The 13526-nt window shown below is 34.4% G+C and overlaps 1 protein-coding gene across 10 annotated transcripts in view; it reads right to left on the bottom strand.

The window, feature by feature from the left end:
- Positions 1-13526, bottom strand: part of LOC107995213 (protein rhomboid-like) — a 162118-nt gene that overhangs the window by 64876 nt on the left and 83716 nt on the right. For 7 of the 10 annotated variants that reach the window (XM_062072321.1, XM_062072322.1, XM_062072320.1 and 4 more), the window contains one exon: positions 8583-8656. The exons of the other annotated variants lie outside the window; for them this stretch is intronic. The gene's annotated coding sequence lies outside the window, so the exon portion shown is untranslated. The remainder of the gene's footprint in view (positions 1-8582; positions 8657-13526) is intronic. 10 annotated transcript variants of the gene reach the window in all.

The raw sequence follows: 13526 nt of genomic DNA on the forward strand, positions 1-13526 counted from the left end.
GGGTGGCAGCAGGTAGCAAGGGTGGGGGGGAATCTGGAAAACGGGCCACCCGGGGGAGGATTCGCCGCCGATCATATCCTCGGCCCGCTAATTTGCATTCGATCATTCGGTGTAATCAAATCGATTCCACCACGAGCGGCCTCCTACTATCCCGCTGCTACGAGGGGCTATGTTATTTCCGGTCGAAATATGAAAATGGGGGTTGCGCGTGATTAACCGCGTAAATTCGGCCCCGAGACGAGTCGTTCGATTTTAAAAAGCTTGATTTTGTATCGTTTGATCTGATCGTGGGTGAAGTTTTCAATAGGAGAGAAGAGAAATTGAATAATTGAGTTATTTTTATGGATAAAGGAAGTGATATAATTTTAATGACATAAAGGAGAATTGCGGTGGAAAGGAATTTTCTTCTCCTCCGCCGAGTTTCTCCATTATTTACGCGCAACGACGTTCACGCGTGTATTGCGAGAGGTGTTTGCAGTTTAATGAGTACGGCCACGGTCGGAAGAGTAGATTGTAACGAGGCAGTGGAATTGATTCCAAAGGAATGACGCGCGGCGGACCATGTACAGTCCGATACTACTTGCACGGATCTGCTCGAGCAACGACAAACGTAATTTCTTCGTTCGTTGTTCGAACGAATAATTTGAACTTTCCACAAGTTTCCATTAGCAATGGTGTAATAAATAAAATTCCAAGAAAAATCCATTGAATCCAATTAATTCTCTTTCTTAATAAGAAAACCTTGAGAAATGAAGAGAAGCAAAGAGAGTAGCATCACGATCGTAAAGCGTTCAATATCCTCTCGCCATCCCTTTTGGGTCCAGAAATTACGAACCTCCCTTATCGAAATTGACTTTATCGATAAGCCTGCCCCGCACAATGTACGCCTCAAATACGAAAATAATTTACGAAGGCGGGCTTCCCTCCCCTCCCCTCTCTGATTGATTTATACACGCATACCAGTATTCCATTATCTAATTCCCAGTTTCGATTCGGCTCTCTTTTTTTCTCCTTTTAAATTAAATTTTGTTTCTCCAGTTCATCGATGCGCTACTTCAAAGAAAGGGGGGGAAAAAAAGAAACGACTTTTTCCGCGTCGACTAATTTCGCGCGTGGATGAACGGTCGAAAAAAAAAAGATGACGTCAATTGTGAGATTACGAGAGCTAGATTCGAGCTAGGGGCGATTTGAAAGGCGTCCAGAATAGCTTATTGGGAGAAATAGATTCTCGGTTTGATGTGTTGCAGAAACGTAATGGTAGAGGGATGGGAGGAAGAGGGGGGATCGGTATCACGGAAAATGGACACGGTCCATTTTCGTAGCGTAAGAGGCACTGCGGAAGATTAATGGCGCGTTTGGTATCATAGAAAATGGATATGGAAGACTTGTAAAATTAATCTTCCACGATGGAGCGACCATCGAGCGGAAATAAATTTTAAAAGCCAACGTCTTGCGGGCAGGATCAATGATATATATATATATACTTTGTTGTTGAGGGGAACAGACGTGGCGGTACTTGAGAAATTAAATGAACGGAAGCGAGGAGGAAGATAATGGAACGTGTCTTCCTCTTTTAAGTAAATTAATATTCCAAGTTTCGAAGTTTCGAAGAATAATCTATACGTGGAAGAGATTCATTTTGAGCAATTTTTCTGATGTTATATATGATACGTTCGATGTAAAAATATGATCCAATTCCTTTTTCCCTCTTTTAACGTGTTCCCCTATATCGTGAAACAAATAAACGAAAGATACCTTTTATATGTAAAATTGGATGTTAAGAATTAATAATATCTCGAGATTTAACCAATTTCCAAGATTTAATAAGTAACCGTCCTATTTAATTGAATTGAGATCCCTGGATAAATAAAGTCGAATGTTTTCCCGATTATAAGGAACCTGGAATTTCTTCCCTCGATTTCGAGAGATGAAAAATCCCCTAACCTAATCTGACTTCGTATAAAAGACAAATATTAGGATAAATCTCGACCGGAGATGTAACAGGGCGGTGTACGGTTCGATGAAGGAAAAAAAAAGAAAATAAAAACCCTAGACTCTTATTGTGCCGCATAATAAAATTTTCAATTCAATCGTACCTCTCATGAATCGTATTGCTTATTTGCGATAAGCGAAATAAAATTGTATACCAATGTAAAAATCATTAGAAACTACATAAACAAAATTATCGTATTTCAACGCTGTGAAAAAGTGAGGTTAAGAGTCAGAGTTACACGGGTAAATATCCTACACATCTAGGGAGAGAAACATAAATATAAAGAATGTCTCCAATATCTGGTGACATGTTTTCCACTTTGAAAAATTCCCAGCGAAAGAAATCGACGAATCCAGGACATTTAGAGAAATCTATGCCCGATCCTTAAACGATAATAAGAAAGACATATTCGTCGAATCACGGACCGCATGTATCCCCGCCTGTTCGAAGTTTACGAGATGCTATCACTTCTTACGATCTGGCTTGCTTTTATATCCGAACGCGTGATACACATATTCGCAGATCTTTTTTGGCTCCTTTCGTCTTGGATCTTATATTTCTCTTTATATATATATATTTTTGTTAAATTATCCGGAGATAAATTTACGATCTTTAATAATTTAAAAAGTATTCACTTTCTTGACGGTATTTCAATTTTGTACTCTCTTATGCGAAACGTATAACATGTTATTTTAAAGTATAATATAATCCATAACCGATGTTGTTCGTACTTTTGTTACGTAAATTATGTTGTGGATTCTCAGAGAATAATTTCATGTTTAATATTTAAATTTGTTCCTGATATAAATTGGCAATTGGGAAATGTTTTTGTTTTTGTATTCGAGATCATGTATTATTCATAATATACTACATGAATTTCCGCGTAGTTACACATTTGATTTTTTCGAGGCTGAATAAAAGATTACGTTCCAAACTAATTTTCTCTTTCATAGATTTTAGATTATCACGTAACTTTTCTTATTATATTGACAAAAGGGAAGTAACATTATTAATCTTATTTTTAAAATTGGACTCGATCTACTTTTCTAATTTTAGTATCGTACTCATTGCCAAAAGTGAAATAAATAGATGAATGTATGGAAGATTCTCTCAGGCCACACGAAATAATTTAATTCGGATATAATTTAATTTAATAATTCTATTCTTGTAATTTAATTTTTCCTTTTAATCGATGCCCTCTGTATTTTGAATTTCTTTTTTTTCTTCTTTTCACTCGTTAAAAAAAAAAGTCTTTGATATTTTTATAGTTTTAGTATTTTCCTCTGACATTTTGCTATTTTTTTATTGCTGCAATATTTCACTATCCGTTTCCTCCTTTTTCCACAGCCACGCCGTTTTTCGCTATTTCACTTTTTACCTTTTTTGATTTTCTCACGGTTTCACGTTCTTCTTCTGCCCACCTCCTCTATTTTTCACTATCGCAATGTTTCATCCTTTCTCCTCCCCTCCCTTTTTTTTTTACACACCGCTTTGACTCTCCCTGTTTCTTTTTTTTGTCCTTTAATAATCTATTAATATTCCGTCCTTTCCGCTCTCTCGTCTCCATTTCCCTTTTTTCTCCATTTCCATTTCTAATTCTCGCCCATTTTTCTCTAATTTTCTACTTGTGTTGTATTTTTTATACCTTCTTAAAAAAAAAAAGAAGAATATTCGTTCCACTAAATTTCTCTCTCAACCCTTTGCTTAAAACTTTCCTTCTTCCTTCTATTCTTTACATCCCTTCCTTTTTATCGCAATCTTGTTTCTCATTTCTTATTCCTCTCTCTCTCTCTCTTTTCTTCATATCTTTAAAATTTTATACTTGACATTTTTTCACCGTCCCCCTCGTCTCTCCTTCTAATATTCCCTGCTCTCAAACATACTCTCTCTCCAATATTAATCCAAAGAAAAAAAAGAAAACAATATTCTCTCTCCACCATTACTCCGATACAATCGTTTACTCTTTCTCAAACATTTTCCCTATTACTTTTCCCCCGTCTATTCCCATTTCCCCTATTGCCACTTCTTCCCAACTATTTCTTCGCCACTTCTTCCCTCCCTGTCTCTCTCCCCCTCCCAACCCAAAAACTTCCATCTAGAAATTCCTTCCAGTTACACATACCGACACAGGTATGCAGTCGAGAGTTCGAAAGAGCGAAAAGAAAACCGTGAAACAAGGAGAGCGGAGAGCGTATGCCCCGGGTTATCCGTGTTATCGCCAACTATTCCAGCCTCGAAAGTTTTCCCTTCTTCTTCGAGGGATAAAAAAAAGAGGGGGAGAGAGAGAGAAAAAAAGGAACAGGAAGTGGAGAATCCCGCGAGGCCGGGATTTTAAGATTCGAAAGGTATTTCATTACGGCTTTCGTTCATCGATCGTCCAAGTCGTCGTCGTTTTGCAACGCGGCAGCCGCCGTTTATTGAATCCGGAATCGCGGATGTAAGTTGGATGGCCAAGTTAGACGGGATCCACTGGTTGAAAATTGGGAACTCGGTGGGATATCTAGTTTCTTCTTCGGGAACACGTGAAATTGTTTGAAATTGTGGATCATGAATCGACGATGGATGGATGACGGAATCGAGTATGATTGAATTAAATCACGGTTGTCCCACGCCGCGTCGCGTTTGGAAACGTTTGGTAATGGATGTTGGTAATGGCCTCGATCGATCGAGAAACGACGGAGGCCGGGCAGATTTGGAATGGCGCTTGTCACGCGTGCCGATATCGTATAATTCCGTTGCGTTTTATCGCGTTGCAACGAGTGATTTTGCTCGATATATTTTTGGAATATTTTTTTTTCCTGACGCGAAAAATCGATGGTAACTTTGATCAAGAATTTCTATTATATTCGTCGTTTAGTGTTTTATCAATTGGCAAATGTGAATTTGATTGTATATTTTTCAGAAACAGATTTTTAAATCGTATTAATTATTAATTATTAATCGACTTGATCGAAATTAATTTCACAGAGAAAGAATTCGTTTCGAAAAAGAAGTTAATAAATATATCCTTTTAATTACAAAAAACTATAAATACATAATTCTTTTAGAAAAATTAATATTCTTGCCTTTCATCGAAATGAAAAAAAAAACATGCAAAAATTCATATCGTACGAATCAATTTAATTCGCAAAATATTCGTACCATCGACAATCAAATTAGATTAGAACAGAGCTCGTAGAGAACGATGGAGAAAATTCTATTATCTATCCCAATAAAAGTGGTATTAAAAAAATAATAATAATAATAATAAAATAAAAACTGAAAAAAAACCTGCAATATCCATTCGCAACGAAATTATCGAGCTTCGATTTAAACTAAAAAAGAGAAACAAAAATAGAGAGAGAGAGAGAAAACTTACACTATCGACTATAGAATCGAATTAAAAATGGATATTGAAAGAAGGATCCTGAAAACAGTTATTGAAATTCGTGTCGTTCCTCGTTGGATCGAGATCGGGACCAAAAGGTATGATGTGCAAAAGTTGGCGTGGCATAGCGGCGATTGCCAAATCCTATAAATGAATCAACAAGTTGCGAATTCGATAGAAATTCGGGCGTCGAGATTGTGCAATCAGCAATACGCTACGTATCCAGATAAAAATAAACGATATCCAAGACCGGATCGCTCGATCGATAAGGAATTTAAATTCAATCCGGATACCGATCGAGTTGGACCTCACTTTTCCGAAACCCTTCTCCCCTTCGTTTCGTTCATTCGTTCCGCGCTTATCCGCCATCTTTCAATTCTTCGAAAAGAATTTTTTTTTTTTTATCATCTTTTCCGCTACAACGCGGATTAATTTGAAACGTGGAGCAATTTTCTCGACTCAAATTTGTATCCCCGTTCTTCTTCGAGATTATTTCTCCATAAACGTGGAGCAATTTTCGATTATTGTGAAGATGTAATGACTGTAACAACTGTCACGTCGATATCTTTAAAGGATGTATCCGATTAAATATATACGCTTTTTAATGTTTATAAATAAAATACGATCTTTGCGTCACAATTGCATACAAAATATAATCAATCATAAATTAACAAAAAACGGAGTAAGGGGAAAAAGCGAATTTCCAAGATGCAAATCGATCATAAGCTGAAATTAAAAACAAAAAGAAAACGAGAGAAATGTATATGAAATACGAAACCAATCAGATTTCCGGAAGAAAATTAACGTATTCACGATATTCCTTCCCTCCTTCCTTTCTTTTCTCCTCGTCTTTCCTTCTCCCCTGTGTCGAAACGCACGTGCGCCCAGGTGAGAATATTCATAACGAGGCCGAAAGAGAAGGTATGGCATTAATGGGCGGGACCAAGAGGGAATTTAAACGTTTCCGGCGCGAGGGAAAATTGCGAGCAGCTTAATCGTTCGAAAGACGGGATGGAAATCCGAATGGAAGCGCGTGGAACCACGAGGGACGATTGGAGGGAGAAGATTGAAAGAGGGATAACTTTTGACTTGAAAAAAAAAAAAGGAAGATTTATTTTTTGCACGGCGAGCGAATGGAAAATCGGTGGATTGATTTATCTGTTGCTCGTTGAAATATTATATGGTAAGATTATTAATTGGACAGAGGAAAGTATATTCAATTATTAATTATAAACAAATTCAACATGCTGAGATTAGAATTTCAATATCAATTTCTCGAATCGAATCGAAAGGAGAATTAATCGAAAGAAGGGGAAAGGAAAAGAAGATAAAAGAATGTGAGTTTATGCGTGTCACGTGTTTAAACGATGATTAAACAACCTTCGAGTCGCGATTTCATCAATTTCGAGTGAAGTGAGAGATGAGAACGATGTGTTGGTCATCGTGCGCAGGTGGATGAGCGGAAGAAGGGGGTTAGGTAGTAGCCGCGTAGGTCGAGAACGCTGGAGACGATATTTCATCAGGAGAGGCACAGTGGTCGAATGGTTTTATTAAAAAGCGCGAGTTGGCGTTGTAGAAAAAGAGGGGGGGAAAAAAAGCGGACGCTGAATTTATGCCCGAGAAAATCGGGAAAATTCGCGATCCACACCGGTTGGAGGGAATTCTCTGCCTTTTTTTCCCCCTCGTGGCCATCGCGATTTCTTGTGACCGAAACTGCATTCATCTTTCTACTCTGCTGCAGGTTTTTCCCATGTTTCAACGAGATTTCTCGACGTCGCGTGTTTAATGAGGCGTCCAAGATAATTGGCTCATTAACCGTTCGTTTTTATATCAATTTTACAAGTATTTTCTGTAATATATATATTTGTGGTTTTATGATCCTAATTTTAATGTTTCTATTCTGATGAGTTTCATTTTTTTTATAAACTGGAGAAAGATATTTCTTCGTTACGTATCATCTGCTGATATCTGGTGATAATAATTGTTCGCCATTACTTTTGGAATAAAAAAAATTTTCTACGCGAAATATTATTCCATTTTATTAGGAACCGAAATCGTTCCCATATTTCCACAGCCGAATAAATCATTCTCGAATCTCCGAATTGTGTAAAAAGGGAAACGACCGTCGGCGACGAAAATCGTATCCATCCGCGTCTTCGTGGGCAGAGCATCTAGGCGCGAAAAAGCGCGCGATCGGGCGGAGAAAACGGCTCGTTTCCGGGGAATCGAGCACGGGTCAACGATGATCAACGATTTCGAGGCGCGTTAAAAAGTAATGGAACATCGTGTTTCACCTAGGCGGTAAGGGTTGCTACGGGAGGGCGCGGCCACCCTGTCAATAATTCATCCTTTCAATTTTCCGCGTTATCCGGTTAACGTCCCGTCTCGTGTTTCGCTCGAGCGTGTTGGCATAGTCGAGCAAACCCATCCAATAATTATTGTCCAGCCTCCGATCGACCGCCATCATTGCTAAGTGACGCTAATTCTTACGAATTTCATTTCTTTTCTTTCCTTTTTTTCCATTCTTAACTTTGGAAATGTTACACGAGATCTTTATATATCGACGAGTTTAAAATATACTTAGATAAGTTATTGTGATTAGGATTGATTAGATTCAAATATTCGGTGTAGAAAACATATGTTCGCAAACCATTGAAATCACGCAATTGAGAAATTTTCACGTGGGAAATATGAAAAGAAAATTTAAAAAATTGAATTCATTGTTTACCCCAAACGATTGCCGAGATACGAGGTTTCGAAGTATTCATTAAGACAGTGCAGAAATTATGGATGAACTCGTAACTCGAACTTTGAAATGTACTTTATACGTTTTTCTAGAAATCGTTTGTTTGTTTGGGATAGGTTGGCGAGGCGAGACGCGAGCGAAAGATCCGAGTAACCGATAAGAAGATAGTTAAAACGATTAAAAATTATCTTTCTCTTTACACGACGATATCTCGAGAAGCGGAACTCGTATCGAGATAAATTAAAAAGAGTTTTAAAGAGCAAGCTTTCGCGCTTCTAATGATCTTTCATTCGTTGATTGGAAGTCATTATCTTCGAAGTTATAACGGTTTAAAGTTTTCTTAATTTTAAATTACGCGACAGATATAATCATATCTAAAAGAATACAGCGATCTTAGTAATGGTATATTAAAGATTAAACGATTGATAAGAAGAATTTGATTATTCTTCAAAAGATAATAATTTAGAATTACTCACAAGTATTATGCTGTTCCGAAATATAGCCCCGTAAGGAATTTTCTAATTTTATTAAGCTTCGTAATGGACAGTACCTGAAACAGAAAAAAATATTGTATTAGTGTAAATTCAACGAAGGATAAAAGGGATTTTGATGAAATTAATATAGAAAAATATGGTACGATCGAGAAAATATATTTTTTCGGGATAAAGAATTTCGACGAAATTTATAAGTGATTCAACCAGCAATTTCAATTCGTCGAAATCGTAGAAACGAGAGGATGCTAATTGGTATTTCTGGCGCACGTGAATTCGATCGGTTAATTAATTAAGAGTACCTGCCCTGCCAGCTCGAGCATACATTCGATAAATGGGACTAAGCTCCTCCTCATCCTTTATGTGGTTTAGATTATTCCCTCCTATCAAATTTTCTATCTCTTACCGATGGGGAAATTAAAACAAATATTTTCTATCCACATACACGCATATATCTCCAATAATTCACGAATATATGAATTATCCGGGAGAGGAAAATTTGATATAATATATTGTAATTTTATAATCCATAGAGATCAATGATAAAAGTAACACGGTGATTCATCTTCGAATAATAATTTTATGAATTTACAAGTTCTATTAATTAATTCTGCAGATTTATAAGTTTAAAGATTTTATCATACATATATATAACGTGAAAATATTATGCGATTACGATTATTTTTCTCACATTTTTTTCCTTTTTTTTATATGTACGACAACACCACGTAACGAAACGAATTTCGATTCTCCGCCACAAAATATCAACAATGCAAACATATTTCAAACACGAACACGTTTCATCAGATCGTCGTCCATCGTGATAAAGGTTGCAGATATTTCAATACAACATTTTCTACCTTCGAATCATTTTTAGTTTACGTTTCAAAACTATATTAAAAAAAAAAAAAAAATAAATAAATAAAACAAAATAAAAAAAAAAAAATAAAAATGACATAAACAATTGTTATTTCCGTCTCTGTTCATTTCGTGAAATGTAACTTGTTTGAATTTCACGTCATAGTGATTCGTGACTTTATAAACAATTTTCTCTTTTTATTACTCTATGATGGCCTGTTTTTTTAAAATATTTATTTATTCTTTTTTTTTTTTTTTAATATTTGAAATATCTATCGCGGGGAGAAATAAGCGAGGCAAAATTGATTCGTTATAACGCGTTTTTTTTATTTTTTTATTTTTTTTTCCATCGATCCCAACGATCCGGATGAGAATAATTTGCAACAACGAGATTAAGCTACTTTGCAATTTTATCTGCCAGCCGATGCCGTTAATTCGCCCCTCGACTTTATCAATAATATCGCGTTCCCAACATTTATTGCCACAATTGATCCGATTATCTTATAAATATTACGCCAAGTGCCGATTTTTAACTCTTTTGTATACTTAACGCAAATGTGTGTATCGTGCATAGAATTGTCCATTTTTGATGGCGAGTCATCGATAGTTTCGAAAGAAATTTGAAATTGAAAGTAATATTTTTCAAATGAATACGTATAATAAATGCATGTGTGAAGAGTAAAGTGTGTGCGTGTGTGTAAAAAATCACGAATAAATTACTAGTTTTATGATTTAATTTTATGATTTAAAAAAGATGGAAAGATGAAAATTATAATGAAATTGATATATTCAGATTTTAACATGGTTTAAATAATGTTACGTGTTTCGATTCAAGCACTTGGAATGCGATAAAACATTCATCCATTATTAGAGATTGTTTGGGAATTCTGGATATTTATTATTCATCCTTATAAATTGTGTATAATACTTGTTGTTTACGAGCGATTTTAGATTACATTGGATTACTCCATTCTCTATGTCACAGATTTATCAAGTATATATCTTTTTGATTGTTTGAAAGATCAAGAAAAAAGTTGTTCGTTGCATTGGATTGCTTGCAACACGAAGAAATTTCTTTGCAAAGTTTACAAGAGTACAAGTTGGTGTTTACAATGCAACTTGTATCTAATCTTGCCATGAGTTAACTTGTTTAACTTCGACGTAAAATTGTCAAATTGCACGACTACGTGACCTGAATGATTATTCAGAGATATTTTTCAACATTATTGTTCATCGTCTAAAGATTAATCTCATCAAAATTCTATTAAACAGTGCGAAGAGATATTCATATGGATGATATATTCATTTATATTTTATATTCATTATGAATATAATTAAAAATGATTAAACCTCTTTTATATCAGTGAAACTATATTAAAAAGATCCTTTCTCCATCTACCGAAGAAATGAAAAATTGATTCTAGTCAATTCTTATCTCTTTCTAGAAAGGTATAAAAATATATTAGAATCTTCAATTTTTTCGAAATTTAAAGAAATTTATATATTCAATTATTGTGCGTGTTATCTACAATTATATATTACAAAAGAATCTATATCTAATTAAATATCCTACAATTTTCTGAATCCTAAATCCTAAAATTACCAAAACTTTCCATTTTCTAATTCAATTATAATTGAACGATAATTCAATTCAATCAAAATAATCGATCAATTTCACGAAAAGAAGAATTATGCAAATTCGCTTCTTCCATTAGAAAAGAAAGAAAGAAAGAAAAACCAAAATAACATCAAAGATACAGATTTGCAGAGAATAATGGCGGATCAAAGTCCGTCGATAAGGCTTCACGGCCCTGTAATAAACATCTCCAATTGCTCAAACGCAATGGGATTATCAAATATCATCGGGCTGTGCATTAATAAGCCGGCCATTTATCGTTCGCTAATTTTCTGTAATTAAATAATGGACAATACGTGGCCATCGACAATAGAAAATCTCGTTTGCACGCAAAGCGTGTACACTGGCACAATGTACATCGGATGTTCGACGAATTTTCCCTCGAATTATCCTTGCAAAATGTCATCCGACGAATCCTCCTCTGTCACGAACCGCTCCGCCTTTATCCGCGTGAATTCCACCGGTACACGGTAATCCAATTTATCGGGGATCGTGTATCGTGTGTTTGTTATTGTAAAAAAAAAAAAAAAAAGAAAAAAGGAATTGGGACAGGGTTATTGCAATAGATGAATCGATGATAACACCGATAAATAGAGATTCGTTTTATCTAATAATTGGAAAAAATATCGATTGATCGATGCGCGATGAAATTTTAATAATTTTTTATTTTTTATTTTTAAGGGAGAATAATTATTTACGATGATGATAATGAATGAGGGTTTCGTTCGGGGAAAAGGGGATATTGATGACCGATATACGATGTAAAATTTTATATTGATTCATGATAGCATTTTATTTTAAGGGGGTGATTACATTTTTATGTGAAGATTAATAAATGATAGGCGATAAAATATTGGAAAATATAAATTGTATTAAATAAATTAGCGGGGAAAATTTTGTAAAAACGTCAAAAGTAGAATTTAAAAAGATGCAAATATTAAGATAGAAGAGTAATATAAAATTTCTCATTCAAATTAAATCTTGAAAGTTAATATTAAAATTTTCAATAATTAAAAAAAAATTAAAAATCCAAAAATTATACATATTACAATTTAAACACAGATAAAATATATCGTCCATTTAAAATTTGAAAAAATGGTCCCATTCCAAACCGAACGAAAGAAGCGATAAATTTTCCAACAACCTCTAAAGCGAATTTGTGAAACAGGATCCATCGTGCACGCATTTTAGAAACCAGACGGAGTAGAAACAAGCTACGTTGTTCATTCCTACTTTTGCGTCTCATTCAGCATTTACGCGATCCCTGCTCAGGGTATTTTTCCCAGGGCGCTGAGACACCAGTAATTCAAGGGAACGCGGCCACACCGAAGAAGCTTTACTTCTCTACTACGAATTCCTCCCTTGGGAACTTGGTTGCCCGTGTGCACGCTTCTTCCTGCCTCTTTGTTTTCTCTTAGTGCTCCCTTCGCTTGCAAAACTCATCGCGAATTTCGTAGGATAAGGTTTAAAAGGGTTGTCTACATAAGAAGAAAATGGATATATCTTCTTTTTTTTTCTTTATATATTCTGTTTCTTTTGCCTATGCTTCTTTCTCTCTTATTTTTTTTTTTTTGAAATTTTATTATTATTTTTTTTTTTGAAAGTAATAGTTTGATTTTGAATATAATGAAAATCTTATCTTCGTATCTTAAGAGAATATACTTTGTAGTAGAGTACAATGGATTATAGATATATGAAACAATTTTTCGAAGAGATGAAATTAATTACAAATAAAGAATGAAAAAATCTTGAAATAAATATTTTATTAATTTTGTGAAGTAAAAGTTGTCTTTGTATTATATATAAAGCTGATACACGCTAATTCTTAATCCAATATTTATTCAATTTTTAATATTTTCCATTATTCTATTTGAATGATTTATCTTCAATAAAATTCTTCATTTATGAAGAATGCATATTCTAATAAAACATATATATATATCCATTTATCATTACGCGATAGAATTTCCCTAAAATTAAATTTAAAATAAATTTTTTTCTAATATATAACTAATAACTAAATATAAATTATGCAATTCCTGTTATCAAAATAATTATTCCCAGACGCACGATAAAATAATCTAATTATCATTATTTTCAATCCGATCAATTTCGAATCTATTTCTATAATTTATCATAAATTTAAAATACTACTGATATAAATAGAAAAAGAAATATTTGTTCCATGAATTTAAAAAGCCATTTTCAATATTCAGAATCGTGTTAATGGAATATTTCCTTTATTATCCCATCCATTTGAAACGAATTTCTGAATCACAGAAATTGGATTACGATAGTTGATAATCGAATGTAACTAGCGACCAAAAACATGATATAGTTTTACCGAGTTACAAATTGAAATTATCAGAAATTTTCTGGAAAAATTTCATTTGGAACGATTAAATTCTTAATTATTTCATTTTTTAGCAATATCG

Source organism: Apis cerana, linkage group LG3 (assembly GCF_029169275.1).
Source record: "Apis cerana isolate GH-2021 linkage group LG3, AcerK_1.0, whole genome shotgun sequence".
NCBI classification, from domain to species: domain Eukaryota; kingdom Metazoa; phylum Arthropoda; class Insecta; order Hymenoptera; family Apidae; genus Apis; species Apis cerana.